The sequence below is a fragment of the Sesamum indicum genome, unplaced genomic scaffold, assembly GCF_000512975.1.
Source record: "Sesamum indicum cultivar Zhongzhi No. 13 unplaced genomic scaffold, S_indicum_v1.0 scaffold00125, whole genome shotgun sequence".
Classification (NCBI taxonomy): Eukaryota; Viridiplantae; Streptophyta; class Magnoliopsida; order Lamiales; family Pedaliaceae; genus Sesamum; species Sesamum indicum.
In genome coordinates this window covers 320,405-339,628 of record NW_011628052.1, presented here as the reverse complement: position 1 = coordinate 339,628, position 19,224 = coordinate 320,405, and the positions used below count along the sequence as shown (strand labels likewise).

General features: G+C 33.8%; 2 pseudogenes; both read right to left on the bottom strand.

Moving 5' to 3' along the window:
* Positions 1-13,929: 13,929 nt before the first annotated feature.
* LOC105179172 lies at positions 13,930-15,893 on the bottom strand (annotated as a pseudogene).
* A 26-nt stretch (positions 15,894-15,919) lies between these two features.
* Positions 15,920-16,720, bottom strand: LOC105179171 (annotated as a pseudogene).
* Between the last annotated feature and the right edge of the window lie 2,504 nt (positions 16,721-19,224).

The following is a 19,224-nucleotide window of genomic DNA, read 5'->3' as shown; positions in this document are numbered from 1 at the left end:
TTCTGGGGTTGTCATTGGTCCAAGAAGTTCTCAATGGAGCCCTAATACCACAAAAGTAGTTTACCACAATGGTGGAGTAATTGCTCGACGAAAAAAAAGACATTTTTCGCTATTTTTCTTCACCTGCAACTTCATTTGCAGTAGCAAAAATGAAAGAGAGAGAGAGAGCTCTTACATATGGTGAAAATAGTGGGAAGAGGGGCTCTTTTTCCCGCCTAAAGCCACGTCATTCGCCACTACTTGTTTAAGTTGCGCACATGGACTTCGGAACCCTAAGTCCCAAATCTGTCCACCGCGTTTTTCGGAAATTTTGGTCAGAAGGACAAAAATTGCAAAAAATTCAATACTTACAGGACTAAAATTGCCAATACTGTAGTTACAATCCCAATTCTACCACCCCCATACTTACGGGACCAATTTTGAAATTTTTCCTAATTCTAAAAACAAAGTTTTAATTGGTAACTACAACTAAATATTTCTTTGATGGGAGCATCATAAAGGTACATATATGAGGTTTATTAACTTAGATAAATGTTACAAGAATTATTCACACATTTTATCCCTCGTTCATATTCAAGAATATAGCGATGATACATACGCGTCTATAGATATCATAAATGTTAACATGCAATCACAATCCGTGTTAATCGTCTTATACTAATATATTCGTGTTACACATTTATTCATTAACCTCAAATCCAATCGCGAATAATTTGATTTAATTTTCCACTTTATTCAAGAACTCCGGATATATATGTGTACATATATATCCACCTACACTCCCATAGTATTTTTACTTATATTTTATTGATAAAGTTAATTATTTTAGTAATTTCAATTCTGTTAATTTTATAATTTTAATAATTTTAGTGTTGTAAAAACTAATTTTCATAATTTGTGTAGAAAAAAAATGACACCCCCTCATAAATTACAAGACAGAAACTGTATTTTTATACCTATAAACATAAGTAGGATTTAACATTTTAATGATCACATTAACAACTCGAACACTAGTTTAATTGGTATAAGTAGAGATAATAAATTTTGTTAGTACATACGTAGAAGCATCATATGGAAGTAAGTATTAATTTAGTTTGAGTACGGATTACATCCTTCGTTGATCATACTCATATGGAAGTGAGTATTAATTTAGTTTGAGTGGGGATTACATCTTTTGTTGATCATACTAAATGTATCAGCAAGTTTTAACTAGTTGCAAATAGGATTATATATATTTCCTTTTGATCATGCTAATCACACGAACATGAGTTATAATTGGTATAAATAGGATCACATATATATTTCGTTGATGAAAGCATTCAATATTAATGCTTTCATACTAATTGTACCGCCATGAATTTTAACTCAATATATCAATAGGAGTACATCATTTTGTTGATCATACTAATTGTTCATATACACAAAGCTACATATATATTTCGTTAGTAAAAGCATCACATAATGCTTGTACACTAATTGTACGGACATTGGTTTTAGACTGGATCAACATAATAACATCTTTTATAGACCACAGTAATTGCACGTACACGATTTTTCACTTGATGATCATAATAAATACATGAGACATGAATTTTTACTTTCCATAGATAGGATCGCAAAAGACTATATTATACTTTTTTGATACAAACATCATTAATATATTCACATTTATTATTATGATAATTTGCAACTATTCTTGATCATATTAATTGTACTGATAAGAGCTGTAAATTAATATGAGTTGGATTATATTTCACAAAAATTCTAGAAACAAAGTTTTAATTTGTAACTAGGACTTAATATTTCATTGATGGGAGCACCATAAATGTACGTATATGACTTTTATTAACTTAGATAAATGTTAGAAGAATTAATCACACAACTTATTCCTCATTCATATTCAAGAATATAGCAATGATTAATACGCTTCTATAGGTATCATAAATGTTAACATGCAATCACAATTCGTGTTAGTCGTCTTATACTAATATATTTATATTATACATTTATTCATCAACCTGAAATGCAATCGCGAATAATTTGATCTAATTTTCAACTTTATTCAAGAACTCCGGATATATATGTGTACATACATACACACCTACACACCCATATTATTTTTACATATATTTTATTGATAACAGTAATTATTTTAGTAATTTTAATTCTATAATTTTATAATTTTGATAATTTGGTCTTGTAATAACTAATTTCATAATCCGTGTAGGATAAAAAATGGCACACCCTCATAAATTACAAGACAGAAATTGTATTTTTATCCTTATACACATATGTACGATTTAACATTTTAATGATCACACTAATTGCTCGAGCACGAGTTTAATTGGTATAACTAGAGATAATAAATTTTGTTCGTACGTATTTAGATGTATGATACGGAAGTAAGTATTAATTTAGTTTGGGTACGGATTACATCCTTCGTTGATCGTACTATTATAGATGTGAGTATTAATTTAGTTTGAAACTTGAGGAATCAGTTCTGATTGCATATGTTATGAATTAGGGGGATTTTGTGGACAAGTTGTTGTTGAAGAAATGTTGTAAATGGATGTTCATGTTTTTTGTGAAGACGGGCTGTAAATTGTGGATAGGATGTAGTAAATTGTTGATGTTAGTATGAAATGAATGTTGAAAATGGTGTAGAAATCAATATTTTCATTTTTATTATATTGCTGAAAATTCCTTATATTGTTTAAATGGGTGCAGAAATATTGCTGAAGATTCCTTATATTGTTGAAAATGATGCAGAAATAAGTGAAAATTTATTTTCATTTTTTTTCCATTACTCAATTAATTAATTCACAAAAGCTTCAAATTGGAGGATTCCAATTTCATTATCAAAACCACAAAATGCCATTATAATTCCTCCATCTTATCTTTACCCATATCTAACAACATAATGTAAGTCCCTACAAATCTAGCAACCTGGAACGATTCGTCCAAAGACTACCATCCGTTGACCCATCCAAAACCGACCAACACAAGCCATGATGTCACCAAGCAAACTTTAAGCCAAAATATCTTCTTCTTCAGTGGTTTTGCTTTGGTTTCCATTGTTTGAAGCTTGCGATGCAAACTGGGTATGACACACAAAACTCTAGCACACATAGGTGGATCATCCCATGTAAAAAATGGACATCCTACACTCTGTAATTGAACAAAAAATAAGCCAACATTTACAGAACTTAAACTTAAACTTTAATTCTTACCTTATAATTTGCGCAAGAATAAAACCTTCTTCCGAGATTGTCATTGGACCAAGAGGTTCTCAATGGAGTCCTAATGCCACAAAATCAGTTTACCACAGTGGTGAAGTAATTGCGCGACGATAAAGAAGACATTTTCGCTGTTTTTCTTTACCTGCAACTTCATTTGCACCAGCAAAAATGAAAGAGAGAGAGAGCTCTTGCATACGGTGAAAAAAGTGCGAAGAAGAGCTCTTTTTCCTGCCTAAAGCCACGTCATTAGCCACATCATTCGCGGCGCAAGCTCCTACGTGTTTAACTTGCGCACATGAACGTCGGAACCCTAAGCCCCAAATCTCTCCACCGCGTTTTCACCAAAATTGCTAAAACAATAAGTACTTAAAGGTCTAAAATTGCAAGTCCTGTAGTTACAATCTCAATTCTGCCAGCCCCCCATAGTTACAGGATCAATTTTGCAATATTGCCTGATTCTAAAAACAAAGTTTTAATTGGTAACTAGGACTCAATATTTCGTTGATGGAAACACCATAAATGTACGTATATGAGTTTTATTAACTTTGATAAATTCTACAAGAATTAATCACACAACTAATTCCTTGTTCGTATTCAAGAATATAGCATTATTAATATGTTTCTATAGATATTGTAAATGTTAACATGCAATCACAATTCGTATTAGTCATCTTATACTAATATATTCGTATCACACATTTATTCATCAACCTCAAATGCAATCGCGAATAATTTGATTTTATTTTCAACTTTATTCAAGAACTCTGGATATATATGTACATATATACACACCAAACACCCATAGTATTTTCACTTATATTTTATTGATAGTAATTTGAACTGTATAATTTTATAATTTTGATAATTTTAGTCTCGTAAAAATTAATTTTCATAATTTGTGTAGGATAAAAAATGACACCCCCTCATAAATAACAAGACTGAAACTTTATTTTTTCCTATAGACATAAGTAGGATTGAACATTTTAATGATCACACTAACAGCTCGAACACGAGTTTAATTGGTATAAGTAGAGAATTAATTTAGTTTGAGTACGGATTACATCCATCGTTGACCATACTCATATAAAAACATAAAATATATAAAGAATACATTTTTCTTTACATACTTGTTAGATATATGAATAGATATTTTATATTTTAAATTAGGAATTATATGTAAAAGTTCTTGCAAATTATTAACAATTGACATAGGTAGTTTAAAATGGCAATAGTTGGTAATTAGTAAGTGGGTGGACTAGGGTTTAATGATTTTTTTAGCAAATATTTGAAAGTTTGTTTATTTGTTGCCATATCACCTTGCCATCTCACAAAAAACGCCCAATATTACTATCAAGTCATTTCTTGTGACACATAGGATTAAAAAACTTCAAAATATATCCAACGTTCATGTCATGTTTTTGGAAAAGATTTGAAATTTCGGACAAATTTATTGGGAAGTATAATAAGTTAGATCCGGGCGCATATGTCATTGCACGCAATCATCATGGGACTTTAATAGAAATAAATGTACAGGCATTCATTAATAACTTAAAAATACATGTATTTTCCAAAAAGTACTAATGATATCTCTAACATACAATGTGAAACGGAGATTACAGGCATAATTATTATTAATTCAAATGATATGATGCGGGTTTTTGGTAAGATGATCGAGAAGAATCTCACTATGTAGTCCTTGGTGAGCTTTGGGGTTCGGCTCTCGTGACATCATATTCCTTTGTTTCACATGGGATTCACGAACATATACGTCATAAATGAAGAGTAGTAATCATTCCAAACTGAGAGTTTTGAAACTCCGAAGCTCACCAAGAATCTTCTGATCCACTAGTTGTTTGTATTAGCTAGTGCAATGGCATTGGATGGAGTACCGACAGTCGGTTTTGGATCTATGTTTTCTTTGCAAATGAAACGAGCCACAATGTTCGTACTAGGCTCCAGCACCAATTTCTCCCATGCTTCATTGGCATCTCCACCACGTCGAAGGAATACCTCTGTGGCATTCAACCGATGCATCTGCCACCGAATTCCTCCCTCATCCTCAAAATCTTTTCAACTTTGCAAGTATTCATCTTAATTTCATCATTAGCTGCCTTAAGAAGCTTATCCCTAACATCACCATTGACAAGACCCTCACTCCTGAAGAACTCATCCATCTCGGGGACCCCAATGGCACGCCTAATGCCATAATCATACTCACGAATTTTTGGGTAAAAAAATGTCTTACCCTCCTCCACCAATCCACTATCCACCCTTTTCGACACGTACGTAAGCAAGATCGGGATCGCCACTTCCATCCAGAGAAAGCAACACTCGTACTTGGAGAGAAACACAGTGTCGTCATTGACAAGCATTCCTCATTGCTCACGTTATTGGTTACTATGCTTAGGCCCTTGTACACCTGAATATTGTCCGAGTTGATGACCTCTGCCCTGAAACGGGTGGCCAGGTCTATCACCAGGAGCGATTTGCTTGTGCCAATGGCACCGAATACCACCACCACCTTATCCTTCCCTTGGTGCTTGTTCATCATGCCCCCAACTGAAAAGTTCGTCATGCTAGATTGTGCTGGCTTCCATGAGGAGATCGACATGCTATTTGGTAATTACTTTTAATGTTTTTAACAACTGTCAATTTCACCACACAAATAAAAAAAAGAAAAAGGCCATGTGTTAAAATTCTCTCAAACAAAACAAACAAGACATGTTCAAAATACAATCTACTATTTTAGAATATCTATCTATCATAGAGAGACAAGCCCTTTTCCATTCTTGGATTAAATTTTCTTATTCAAAAGGATTTGTTTGAAGAAAAACTTCAAACATTTGTGGACTCTAGAGAGAATCACGAACAAGTTCCATTCATGTGAATGAAATTACCTAGACAATTGTTGGAAACATGAAGAAACATAGGATGTGTAGGGGTGTATTTATACATACATACTTACGCACAATGTGGAACAAATCAAGCCATTCATAGTAATAAATTTAGCCTAACCCTATCCACTTACTATATAAAAATTCAAATAAATCATGAGCAAGGCTCTGTCCAAATTATTGTATTTTTTACTCTATTTAAAAAATAGGTAAAGAATCATTAATTATTGCGAAGCTGTCGTCAAAAGATAATACAAATACTAATCATAATTAACATGCCAAAATCTACACCGTGCAGGTAACATAAGAGATGCAATTAATCCATCGATAACTATTTTTTGTGAAAAAATTATTATTGGGATGTATAATGAGTAATTTTACTATATCGAATGAGTAAACAATTATGAGAAATTAAAAGATAATGCCGAAGTACTTAGTGGTTATCCATATCCTACGTAGGATTTGCTTTTGATTAAAATCGAGTGAGTTTAAGTATTCTCATTAATTCGTTAACCTACTATAGATGAAAAACCATATTTTATAATGAAAAAATCTAAATTAATTGAACGTTAATAAATCTTGTCTACAAATTTTATCTCTTATTTTGATTTACTGAAATTTAATTGGAGCAAATTCTGAATGTTAATTATACTATTCTTGTAATTGTTACTATATGCAATTGATTCATGTATTTGGACATTTTGTGGTCCATGATTAATATGAAAGTAATTAAGTTGCAGTATCCATTCATTGATGATACTCATTGCATCCATTTATTTTATTTTATTTTGTTTTAGTTTTGTAATAACGCTATTGTATGCAACAGTAAATCAATTTCCTGAATTATTTCACATGAATTCTTCATTATATGTTACAGGAATTAATCACACAACTTATTCCTCGTTAATATTCAAGAATATAACAATGATTAATATGCTTTTATAGATATCATAAACGTTAACATGCGATCACAATTCGTGTTAGTCGTCTTATATTAATATATTCGCATTATACATGTATTCATCAATCTCAAATATAATCGCGAACAATTTGATATAATTTTTCCCTATGCACATCTACAAGAAATACATATAATCCTATTTGCGACTAGTTAAAACTTGCCGATACATTTAGTACGATCAACAAAAGATGTAATCCATACTCAAACAAAATTAATACTCACTTCCATATGAGTATGATCAACGAAGGATGTAATCCGTACTCAAACTAAATTAATACTTACTTCCACATGATGCTTCTACATATGTACGAACAAAATTTATTTTCTCTTCTTACACCAATTAAACTAGTGTTCGAGCAGTTAGTATAAATTACTAAAATTATCAAAATTATAAATTTTGTTCATACATATGTATAAGCATCATATGGAAGTAAGTATAAATTTAGTTTGAGTACGGTTTACCTCCTTCGTTGATCATACTCATATGGAAGTGAGTATTAATTTAGTTTGAGTACTGTATAGTGGAAATCACAAGAAAAACCTATCCAACTGTTACAAAAATTGGAGTACCAAACTACTTAAGATTATTACAGGCCAATATACATCTTAAATGATAATAAAAAATGAAAGAAAAAATAAAATAATTAAATCAACAGTATAGTGATTAACAGGCTCAAAGTAGCCAGATCCAATATCTCGATAAAGGAATAGGGTCACAAGGCACCGTTTCCACAATGAACTGACTCACGATAACTCCACAAACCAAGAACCCAACCACAACTCCGATCACTCAGAATGCAGTATCACATGGTCACAAAGACCCCAACTCAATATTTCGCAAAGAACTTTGGTGTATGGTGAATTAGGTAAATAACTTGATTCATGTTTTAGCCGAAAGGGAGAATCCCCTATTTAAAGGGGTGAAAACTGTGGTAGAGAAGAAAAATCTTGGTGGCTTTCCTAAAGCCATTAGATTGGTTTAGGAAAGTGGCCATGGCTCCCGGAGTAGAGAAGGAAGAAAATCACAGAGAGAATTTGGCGAGGAGAGGAAGTAGATGGCGCAGAAAAAACAAAGAAGAAGGAAAGTGAGATTTAGGGTTACGGATGTGATATGAGTTGGTAGATAGGATGGGTCGGGTCACCGGGTCGGTTGTGGGCTGTCAAGTGGGCCAGGTAACTGTGCTGCCAAGGTTGGCCTTTTAATAAGTCATTGGGCTACAAATTATAACAAGTAGGGATTACATCTTTTGCTGATCGTACTAAATGTATCGACAAGCTTTAACTAGTTGCAAATAGGATTATTTTTGTTGATCATGCTAATCACACGGACATGAGCTTTAATTGGTATAAATAGGATTACTTAAATATTTCGTTGATCAAAGCATTGAATATTCATGCTTTCATACTAATTGTACCACCATGAATTTTAACTCAGAATATCAGTAGGAACATATAATTTTATTAATCCTACTAATTGTTCATATGTAAGAGGTACATATATATTTTGCTACTAAAAGCATCACATAATGGTTGTACAATAATTGTACGGACATTGGTTTTAGACAGGATCAACATAATAACTTGTTTGGTAGACCACATTAATTGCACGTACACAATTTTTCACTTGATGATCATAATAAATAGATTGGACATGAATTTTTACTTGGTATAGATATGATCGCACAATACTATATTCAACTTTATTGATACAAACATCATTAATATATTCACATTTATAAGTAAGATAATTTGCAACTATTCTTGATCATATTAATTGTACTGACATGAGCTTTAAGTTTATATGAGTTGGTTTATATTTCAAAATAATTCTCAGGCAAAATTGCAAAATAGGTCCCGTAAGTATGGGGGTGTGGCAGAATTGGGATTGTAACTACAGGAGTGGCAATTTTATTCCTGTAAGTATTGATTTTTTGGTAATTTTGGTCCTTCCGACTAAAATTATCAAAAAACGCGGCGGAGAGATTTGGGGCTTAGGGTTCCGACATCCCCGTGCGCAAGTTCAACACGTAGGAGCTTGCGTGGGAAATGACGTGGTTTTAGGCGGGAAAATTAGGACAACTGGGCAAAAATTTCATAGTCAGCAGCACACATGGCCTGACACGTGGAAAAAAGTAATGATGTGGCAACAATGTAAAAAACTGAGGAGTTAAAAAACAAAGTTGGAACACAAATGCACTAAAAATTCACCCGCAAATTGCAATTCGCCAATATCGAAAGAACCCTAAAAACCTTTCTCTCAACTCCCACAAATAATTGATCGTCGATTGAGGAGAAAGAAACCCGATTGAAGTAATGCCACTTTAGAATCTTGAGTCTAACGATTTTCTTCAACCTCCGTACGGTAAATTTTCTATGTTTTCAAAAAATTTCGCTTTTAGCGTGAAATGTTGGATTTTTGTGGTCCCAAAAAATAAAAGTGGTCCATAGTGTTTTTGTTTCGAAATCTCCAACACTATGGTCCCATTGTGTTGTTATTGTCTTGAAAGGAACAATGGACGGATTTTTTTCCTGTCTGTCTGCTGAATATTTTATGTCGTCCATGTGCGTGTAAATGTGTTCATTTTCAGAAATTATGTGTAAATGTCTCCATTATGTTTTCTTTTTTTGTATGATTTTTTATGAATTTTTCTGTGGTTAAACTTTTTAACTTATTAACTTGTTCTGCTATGACTTGTTCTGTTTTGTTTTTTTGTATGAATTTTAACTTATTCTGTTTTATGTTTGTTTGTTTGTGTTCCTTTTGTTTTCTTTCAGATATTAATGACACTATGTTAGCAACCATTACATTACATTTTTGGGGGAATGTAATGTACAAATTTGATTATGAGGATGTTTATGAAATGTCTATTTCAAAACTGAATGAAATGGCTAGTGAGGTGGGTTATTTGGTAATAGGACATATTTCACAAAGCTTGGAGATGTGTATTACAAAGTAAATAATGATGATGTTTGTTTGATGTGTGTATTTGTATTGCTCCTAAAAAAGAAATCGTATATATGTCAAAGTTGATGGAAATGTTATGGGTAGTCAGGTTGGTGAATGTAGTACACAAACTCAGGAGCGTCGGTTAACTAAAGAGAGTGAAAATTTGAAAGAATCTGAATTCTTTCAAGATAGTGACTATGATTTGAGAAATGACGAGATGAATACTCCAAAAAGAGGAGACTGCATTGATGAAGAGGCTCTGGAAAAACAAATAGATAGAGAGGTTGAAGAAACTAATATGAAAGAAAAGAAAGAAACAAACAATGAACATGACAAGGGTAGCAACGAAGAGGGAGAAGAAGACCTGTCTGGGAGCGAGGATGGCTTTCAAAGTGAAAAAGGGTATGATGATGACGAAACAAGACAGCTAAATATTATTTTCAATCCTGTGGAACAATATGATTACTACCTTTGAATTAGGTATGATCTTCAGGACTAAATCTGAATTTAGAAATTCCATTCACAGTCATGCAATAAAATCAAGAAGGCATTTGAAATTCACCAAGAATGATAAGAACAAAATGTATGCTAGATGTGCTAAGGAAGATTGTCAGTGGAGGATAAATACAAACAAAGTGGCTGATGAATGCACATTTCAGATAAGAGAATGCAATTCCAATCACACTTGTGGAAGGGACTATCATGTTTAAAATTTAAAGTCAAACTGGCTTGAAGAGAAGTACATTAAAAAATTCAGAAGTGATTCAAAAATAAATGTCAAGGGTTTTAGGGTTGATGTCATTCAGGATTTAAGAGTCAACGTATCACTAGAACAAGCGTATAGAGCTAAAAGAAAGGCACTAAAATCAATAGAGGGTGCTCCTGAGGTACAGTATTCAATGATGCAAGATTATGCACATGAATTGCTGAAATCTAACCCAGCCTCCATTGTGTGGTAGGGTTAGATACTGATCAGAAATTCAATATATTTTATGTGTATTTTGGTGCCTTGAAAAATGGGGTTAATGGAGGGTGTAGACAGGTGGTAGGTGTTGATGGATGTCATTTAAATGGTCTTTTTTGGGGTGTTCTGTTAACAACAGTAGGCATTGATCTGAATAAAAATATTTATCCTGTTGCATATGTTATTGATGGAAAAGAAATGAGGGCTATTTGGGAGTGATTTTTAAGACTTCTGAAATCTAATTTGGGGGTGGTTAGAGATGATCAGTGGTGCTTCATATTTGATAAGCAAAAGGGGTTAGTTCAAGCATTTGAGGACGTGTTTCCTGCTTCAGATAATAGGTTTTGTGTAAGACATCTACATTCTAACTTGAAGAATGCAGGTTTCAGGGGTTTGGCATTTAAAAACTGTTTGTGGAAGGCTGCAATGGCTACTACCCATAATGAATTTAGATTGTGTATGAAACAAATGTCAGTACTTGATAAAACTGCTATAGAGTGGTTTGATGATAAACCCCCAACACAGTGGACTAGATCACACTTCACAACTGATATTAGATGTGATGTTTTATTGAATAGTTTTTGTGAAACATTTAACTCGAACATTTTGGAGGCTAGGGAGAAGCTTATTGTCACTATGCTTGAATGGATCAGAGAGTATTTAATGAGAAGATTGCAGGAGAACAGCGATAGGGCAAAACTGAAGTTGATTGGTGTTATATGTCCTAGGATTCTGAAAATTGTAGAGAAAAATATTGAAAAGTCCACAGATTGCATTCCCATAAAGGCTGATTCATCTCATCATCAATTAAACTGTTTTGATGGTTCACAACATTGAGTTGATTTGGACAAGAGAAGTTGTTCTTGTAGGAAATGGGATTTGAATGGCATCCTATGTAAACATGCTTGTAGTGCCATATTATGTAAAGATGATGATCCTATTATGTATGTGAATGAGTGCTATAGTGTGGCATCTTATAAGAAGGTTTACAAGACTGTAATTATACTTATGGTTGGTAGAGAATTGTGGACTGCTACACAATTCATCCATCTTTTGCCACCAATCTTTTGTAGAGGGGCTGGTAGGCCTCCAAAATCTAGAAAGAGGAAACCTGATGAGATAGTGTCAAAGTAGAAGAAAAATGGTAAGGGGAAACCGCAGAACAGGTTGAAAAGAGTGCAGAAAACTGTCAAGTGCAGCAAATGCGGTAAGGAGAAACACAATGCCCAAAAATTTCCATTGAAGAACCTGGACGAAGATACACAAGTCACTGATGCATTTAGTCAAGAAAAAGAGGCTCATGCAAGCAAGAAAAGAAGGGTAAGACTGAATACATAAATCTGATTTGTGTATGTTGATTTCATACTTATCTAAATCTGATTTTGTTGCAGGTTGAAAAGAAAGCAGGTGACAAGGACATTTTGACTAAAAATGCTGCGTTTCAGAGAGACAACTCTATGGTAAGAAACATCAGTATCCAATCCATTTTAAGTTGCCATTCATTATTACTTAATAACTTTTTTGCAGGATTCGAAGAATAAATTTCAGCTGACGAGATGACTAAAGCTGATGCATTTAAGTAGAACAAGTCTGTGGTAAGAAAACTTCAACACCCATACATTCCATTTTAATTATACATCATCTAATACTTGATATGGACTATCTTTTCAAGGCATGAAGGAAGAAGAGCTTTCAAGTACTGTAGTCCATCATACAGGCCAACAAACTGCAGCTTCAGTAAGTAATTCTCAAGTAATTTCAAGAATTTTGTTTATCATTCACTTATTCAGTTTATTTCATTCTCCTTATAGGTAATACCCAAACCATTCAAGCCACCTAGGTATAAACAAAAAGTTGCACACAAAAAACCATGGAAGTCCTCATACAAGTCTTCCACATCCCAACAAGAAGATGCAGCTCAAAGCTCTAGGCCACCTCCACTAACTCAACCAAGTCATGTGCAACCATCATTCCCAAAAGTTAATATTAGAGCTTTACCACGATGGATAGCGAGATAGGAGGTATTTCCAAAACAACCTTTACAACCAGAGACCAAATCTCTTCTGTCAATATGTACATTTTTGGAGAAGGATGGAAAGAAGTATGTTACATTATCACGATCGAACAATGTGTTATCACAATCAAAGGACAATGGACACAAAGGCAAGAAGACAGATGGGAGGAATTCACCTTTTGTTTAAGTACTTTTGTATTTTGATTGAAATATTTTTTGTTTGTAATCTCAAGGTACTTGAGAAACTTGAGGAATAAGTTGTGATTGCATATGTTATGAGTTAGGGGGTTCTGTGGACAGGTTGTTGTTGAAGAAATGTTGTAAATGGATGTTCATGTTTTTTGTGAAGACAGGCTGTAAATTGTGGACAGGATGTTGTAAATTGTTGATGTTAGTATGAAATGAATGTTCCTTATTGACATGTTGAAAATGGTGCAGAAATAAATGTTTTCATTTTCATTATAATGCTGAAAATTCCTTATATTGTTGAAAAAGGTGCAGATATGGCTGAAAAGGATGCGGAAATGTTGCTGGAAATTCATTATATTGTTGAAAAGGGTGGAGAAATGGCTGAAAATTTATTTTCATTTTTATTCTATTACTAAATTAATTAACAACTGCAATTTTAGGCTTTCAGTTTCATTCTTAAAATTTATTACCAGAATTCTTTATCAACATAACACAAAATGCACAAAAGCTTCAAATTTGAGGCTTTCAATTTCATTATCAAAACCACAAAATGCCATTACAATTCCTCCTTCTTATGTTTACTCATATCTAACAACATAATGTAAGTTCTTACAAATCTAGCAACCTAGAACAATTCATCGAACGATTCATCCAAAGACCACCATCCGTTTACCCATCCAAAAACCGACCAACACAAACCATGATGCCACCTTCCGATCCACTAGTTGTTTGTAGTAGCTACTTCAATGGCATTGGATGGAGTACCTACAGTTGGTTTCGGATCTATGTTTGCCACAATGTTCATACGAGGCTCCAGCACCAATTTGTCCCATGCTTCATTGGCATGTCCACCACGTCGAAGGTATACCTTTGTGGTGTTTAATCGATGGATCTGCCACTCGAATTCCTCCGTCATCCTCAAAATCTTTTCAAATTGAGGGCAAGCTAATTTGCAAGAGTTCGTCTTAATTTCATCAATAGCTGCCTTAAGAAGCTCAGCCATAGTTTCACCATCGACAAGACCCTCGCTCCGAAAGAACACCTCCATCTCGGGGACCCCAATGGCATGCCTAATCCCATAATCATAGTCACGAATTTTTGGGTCAAAAAATGCCATACCCTCCTCCACCAACCTACTATCCACCATCTGATCAACCCTTTTCAACACGTATGAATACAAAATCGGGATCGCCACATCCATCCAGATAAAGCAACATTAGAACTTGGAGAGAAACTCAGTGTCGTCATTGAGAAGTGCCTCTAAGAAGGAATTGGACCCTCCAGCAATGACTGACAGCCAAAAATGCATGATGCACAAAATCATGTACAGTGAAATCCACGTCGGGATCAATGATCCAAAGCAAATGGTGTGGCATGCCGCGACATTCTTCAATGCTAACCTTATTGGTTACTATTTAATGGCCCTTGTACACCTGAATTTTTTTCGAGTTAATGACCTCTGTCCCGAAACGGGTGGCTAGGTCTGTCGCCAGGCTTGATTTGCCTGTTCCAGTGGCATCCAACACCACCACCACTTACCTTCCCTTGGTGCTTGTTCGTCATGCCCCCAACTGAAAAGTTCGTCATGCTGGATTGTGTCGGCTTCCAGGAGGAGATCGACATTCTAATTGGTAATTACTTTTACTTTTTCTAACACCTGTCAATTTTATCACAAAAATAAAAAAAAAAAGGAAAAAGGCCAAGTGTTAGAATTCTCTCCAACAAAATAAACAAAACATTGACCAAATACAATCTACAATTTTAGAGTATCTATCTATCATAGAGAGACAAGCCCTTTTCAATTCTTGGATTAAGTTCTATTCTTCAAAAGGATTTGTTTCAAGAAAAACTTCAAACATTTGTGGGCTCTAGAGAGAATTACGAACAAGTTTCACTGGTGTGAAAGAAATCACCTAGACAATTGTTTGAAACATGAAGAAACATAGGATGTGTAGGGGGGTATTTATACATACATACTTACACACTATGTGGAACAAATCAAGCCATGCATGGTAATAACTTCACCCCTAACCCTATCCACTTACTATATAACAAATCAAATAAATCATGAGCAAAGCTCTTTCCAAATTACTGTATTTTTTCCTATATTTATAAAATAGGAAAAGAATCATTAATTATTGCGAAGTTGTCGTCAAAAGATAATAAAAATACTAATCATAATTAAGATGTCAAAATCTACACCGTTCAGGTACCATAAGAGATGCAATAAATCCATCCATAATTATTTTTTGTAAAAAAATTATTCTTGGGATGGATAGTAAGTAATTTTACTATATCAAATGAGAAAAAAATTATGAGAAATTAAAATATAATGACGAAGTACTTAGTGATTTTCCATATCTTACGTAGGATTTGCTTTTGAGTAAAATCGAGTGAGTTTAAGTATTCTCATTAATTCGTCAACCTACTAATATGGAAAAAAACATATATTATAATAACAAAATCTATATTAATTGAACGTTAATAAATCTGGTCTACAGATTTTATCTCTTCTTTCGATATACTGAAATTTAATTGGAGCAAATTCAGAATGTTAATTATACTATTCTTGTAATTGTTACTATATCCAATTGATTCATGTATTTGGACATTTTGTGGTCCATGATTAATATGAAAGTAATTAAGTTGCAGTATTCATGCATTTATGATACTGATTGCATCCATTTATTTTATTTTATTTTGTTTTAGCTTTATAATAACGCTATTTCATTGGCATCTCCACCACGTCGAAGGAATACATTTGTGGCGTCCAATCGATGGATTTGCCACCCGAATTCCTCCCTCATCCTCAAAATCTTTTGAACTTAACGGCAAGCTAATTTGCAAGTGTGCATCTTAATTTCATCAATAGCTGCCTTAAGAAGCTTAGCCCTAGTTTCACCGTCGACAAGACCCTCACTCCTGAAGAACTCATCCATCTCGGGAACCCCAATGGCATGCCTAATCCCATAATCGTAGTCATGATTTTTTGGGTCAAAAAAGGCCTTACCCTCCTCCACAAACCCGGTATCCACCATTTGATCAACCCTTTTCGACACGTACGAATGCAAGACCGGGATCGCCACGTCCATCAAGAGAAAGCAACACTACTACTTGAAGGGAAACTCAGTATCGTCATTCACAAGTGCCTATATGAAGGAATTGGACCCTCTAGCAATGATTGGCAAGCGATTCTTTTGTACGATGGCATCAACAGCCAGCAACGAATGATGCACAAAATCATGTACAGTGAAATCCACCTCCGGATCAATGATTCCGAGCAAATGGTGTGGCACACCGCGGCATTATTCCTCATTGCTCACCTTATTGGTTACTATGTCTAAGCCCTTGTAGACCTAAATTTTAATCGAGTTTATGACCTCTGCCCCTAGACGGGTGGCCAGGTCTATCGCCAGGCGAGATTTGCTTGTGCGAGTGACACCCAATACCACCACCACCTTAACCTTCCCTTGGTGCTTGATCATCATGCCCCCAACTGAAAAGTTCGTCATGCTGGATTGTGCTGACTTCCAGGAGGAGATCGCTATTCTAATTGGTAATTACTTTTACTTTTTTTAACACCAGTCAATTTCCTCACACAAATAAAAAAAAAAAGAAAAAGGCCACGTGTTAGAATTCTCTCAAAGAAAACAAGCAAAACATGTACCAAATACAATCTACAATTTTAGAATATCTATCTATCATAGAGAGACAAGCCCTTTTTAATTCTTGGATTAATTTCTCTTTTTCAAAAGGATTTGTTTCTAGAAAAACTTCAAACATTTGTGGGCTCTAGAGAGAATCACAAAAAAGCTTCATTGATGTCAAAGAAATTACCTAGACAATTGTTTGAAACATGAAGAAACATAGGATATGTAGGGGAGTATTGATACATACATACTTACACACAATGTGGAACAAATTAAGCCATGCATAGTAATAACTTCACCCCTAACCCTATCCACTTACTATATAACAATTGAAATAAATCATGAGCAAGGCTCTGTCCAAATTACTGTATTTTTTATTGTATTTACTTTATAGGAAAGAATTAGTAATTATTGCGAAGGTGGCGTCAAAACATAATACAAATACTAATCATAATTAAGATGTCAAAATCTACACCGTGTAGGTATCACAAGAGATGCAATAAATCCATCGATAATTAGTTTTTGTAAAAAAATTATTCTTGGGATGTATAATGAGTAATTTTACTATATCGAATGAGAAAAAAATTATGAAAACTTAAAAGATAATGACGAAGTAATTAGTAATTATCCATATCTTACGTAGGATTTGCTTTTGAGCAAAATCGAGTGAGTTTAAGTATTATCATTAATTCGTGAACCTACTATATATGAAACAACATATATTATAATGACAAAATCTTTATTAATTAAATGTTAATAAATCTGGTCTACAGATTTTATCTATTCTTTAGATTTACTGAAATTTAATTGGAGCAAATGCTTAATGTTAATTATAATATTCTTGTAATTGTTACTATATGCAATTGATTCATGTTTGGACATTTTGTGGTCCATAATTAATATGAAAGTAATTAAGTTGTAGTATCCATCCGTTGATGATACTGATTGCATCCATATATTTTATTTTATTTTGTTTTAGTTTTGTAATAACGCTATTGTATGCAGCAGTAAATCAGTTTCCTGAATTATTTTACATGAATTCTTCATTATATGTTACAGAAATTAATCACACGACTTATTCCTTGTTAATATTCAAGAATATAGCAATGATTAATAGGCTTTTATAAATATCATAAACGTTAACATGCAATCACAATTTGTGTTAGTCGTCTTATATTAATATATTTGTATTATACATTTATTCATCAATCTCAAATATAATCGCGAACAATTTGATTTAGTTTATCCCTATGCACACAACAAGATATATATATAATCCTATTTGCGATACATTTAGTACGATGAACAAAACATGTAATCCCTACTCAAACTAAATTAATACTCACTTCCATATGAGTATGATCAACGAAGGATGCAATCCGTACTCAAACTAAGTTAATACTTACTTCCAAATGATGCTTCTACATATGTATGAACAAAATTTATTTTCTCTACTTATACCAATTAAACTAGTGTTCGAGCTATTAGTATAAATTACTAAAATTATCAAAATTATAAATTTTGTTCATACATATGTAGGAGCATCATATGGAAGTAAGTATAAATTTAGTTTGAGTATGGATTACCTCCTTCATTGATCATACTCAAATGGAAGTGAGTATTAATTTAGTTTGAGTAGTGTAGAGTGGAAATCACTAGAAAATCCTATCCAACTATTACAAAAATTGGAGTACGAAACTCCTTAAGATTGTTACAGGCCAATATACAACTTAAATGATAATAACAAATGAAAGAAATAATGAAATAATTAAATCAACAGGATAATGACTAACAGACTCAGAGTAGCCAGATCCTTTATGTCGATAAAGGAATAAGGTCACAAGGCACCATTTCCACAATGAACCGACTAATGGTAACTCCACAAACCAAGAACCCGACTACAACTCCGATTACTCAAATCTCAGTATCACACGGTCACAAAGACCCCAACTCAATACTTCACAAAGAACATCGGTGAATGGTGAAGGAGATAAACAGCTTGATTCATGTTTTAGCTCAAAGGGAGAATCCCCTATTTAAAGGGGTTATGGAAGAGAAGGAAAACCTGAGTGGCTTTCCTAAAATCATTAGATTGGTTTAGAAAAGTGGCCAACGCTCCCGGAGAAGAGAAGGAAGAAAATCATAGACAGGATTTGGAGAGGAGAGGAAGTAGACAGCGTAGAAAAACCAGAGAAGAGGGAAAGTGAGATTTAGGGTTACGGAGGGTTTATAAGTAGGTAGACAGGATGGGTTGGGTTACCGGGTCGGTTGTGGGCTGCGAAGTGGGTCAGGTAATTGGGCTGCCAAGATCGGCCTTTTAATAAGTCATTGGGCTACAAATTATTACAAGTAGGGATTACATCTTT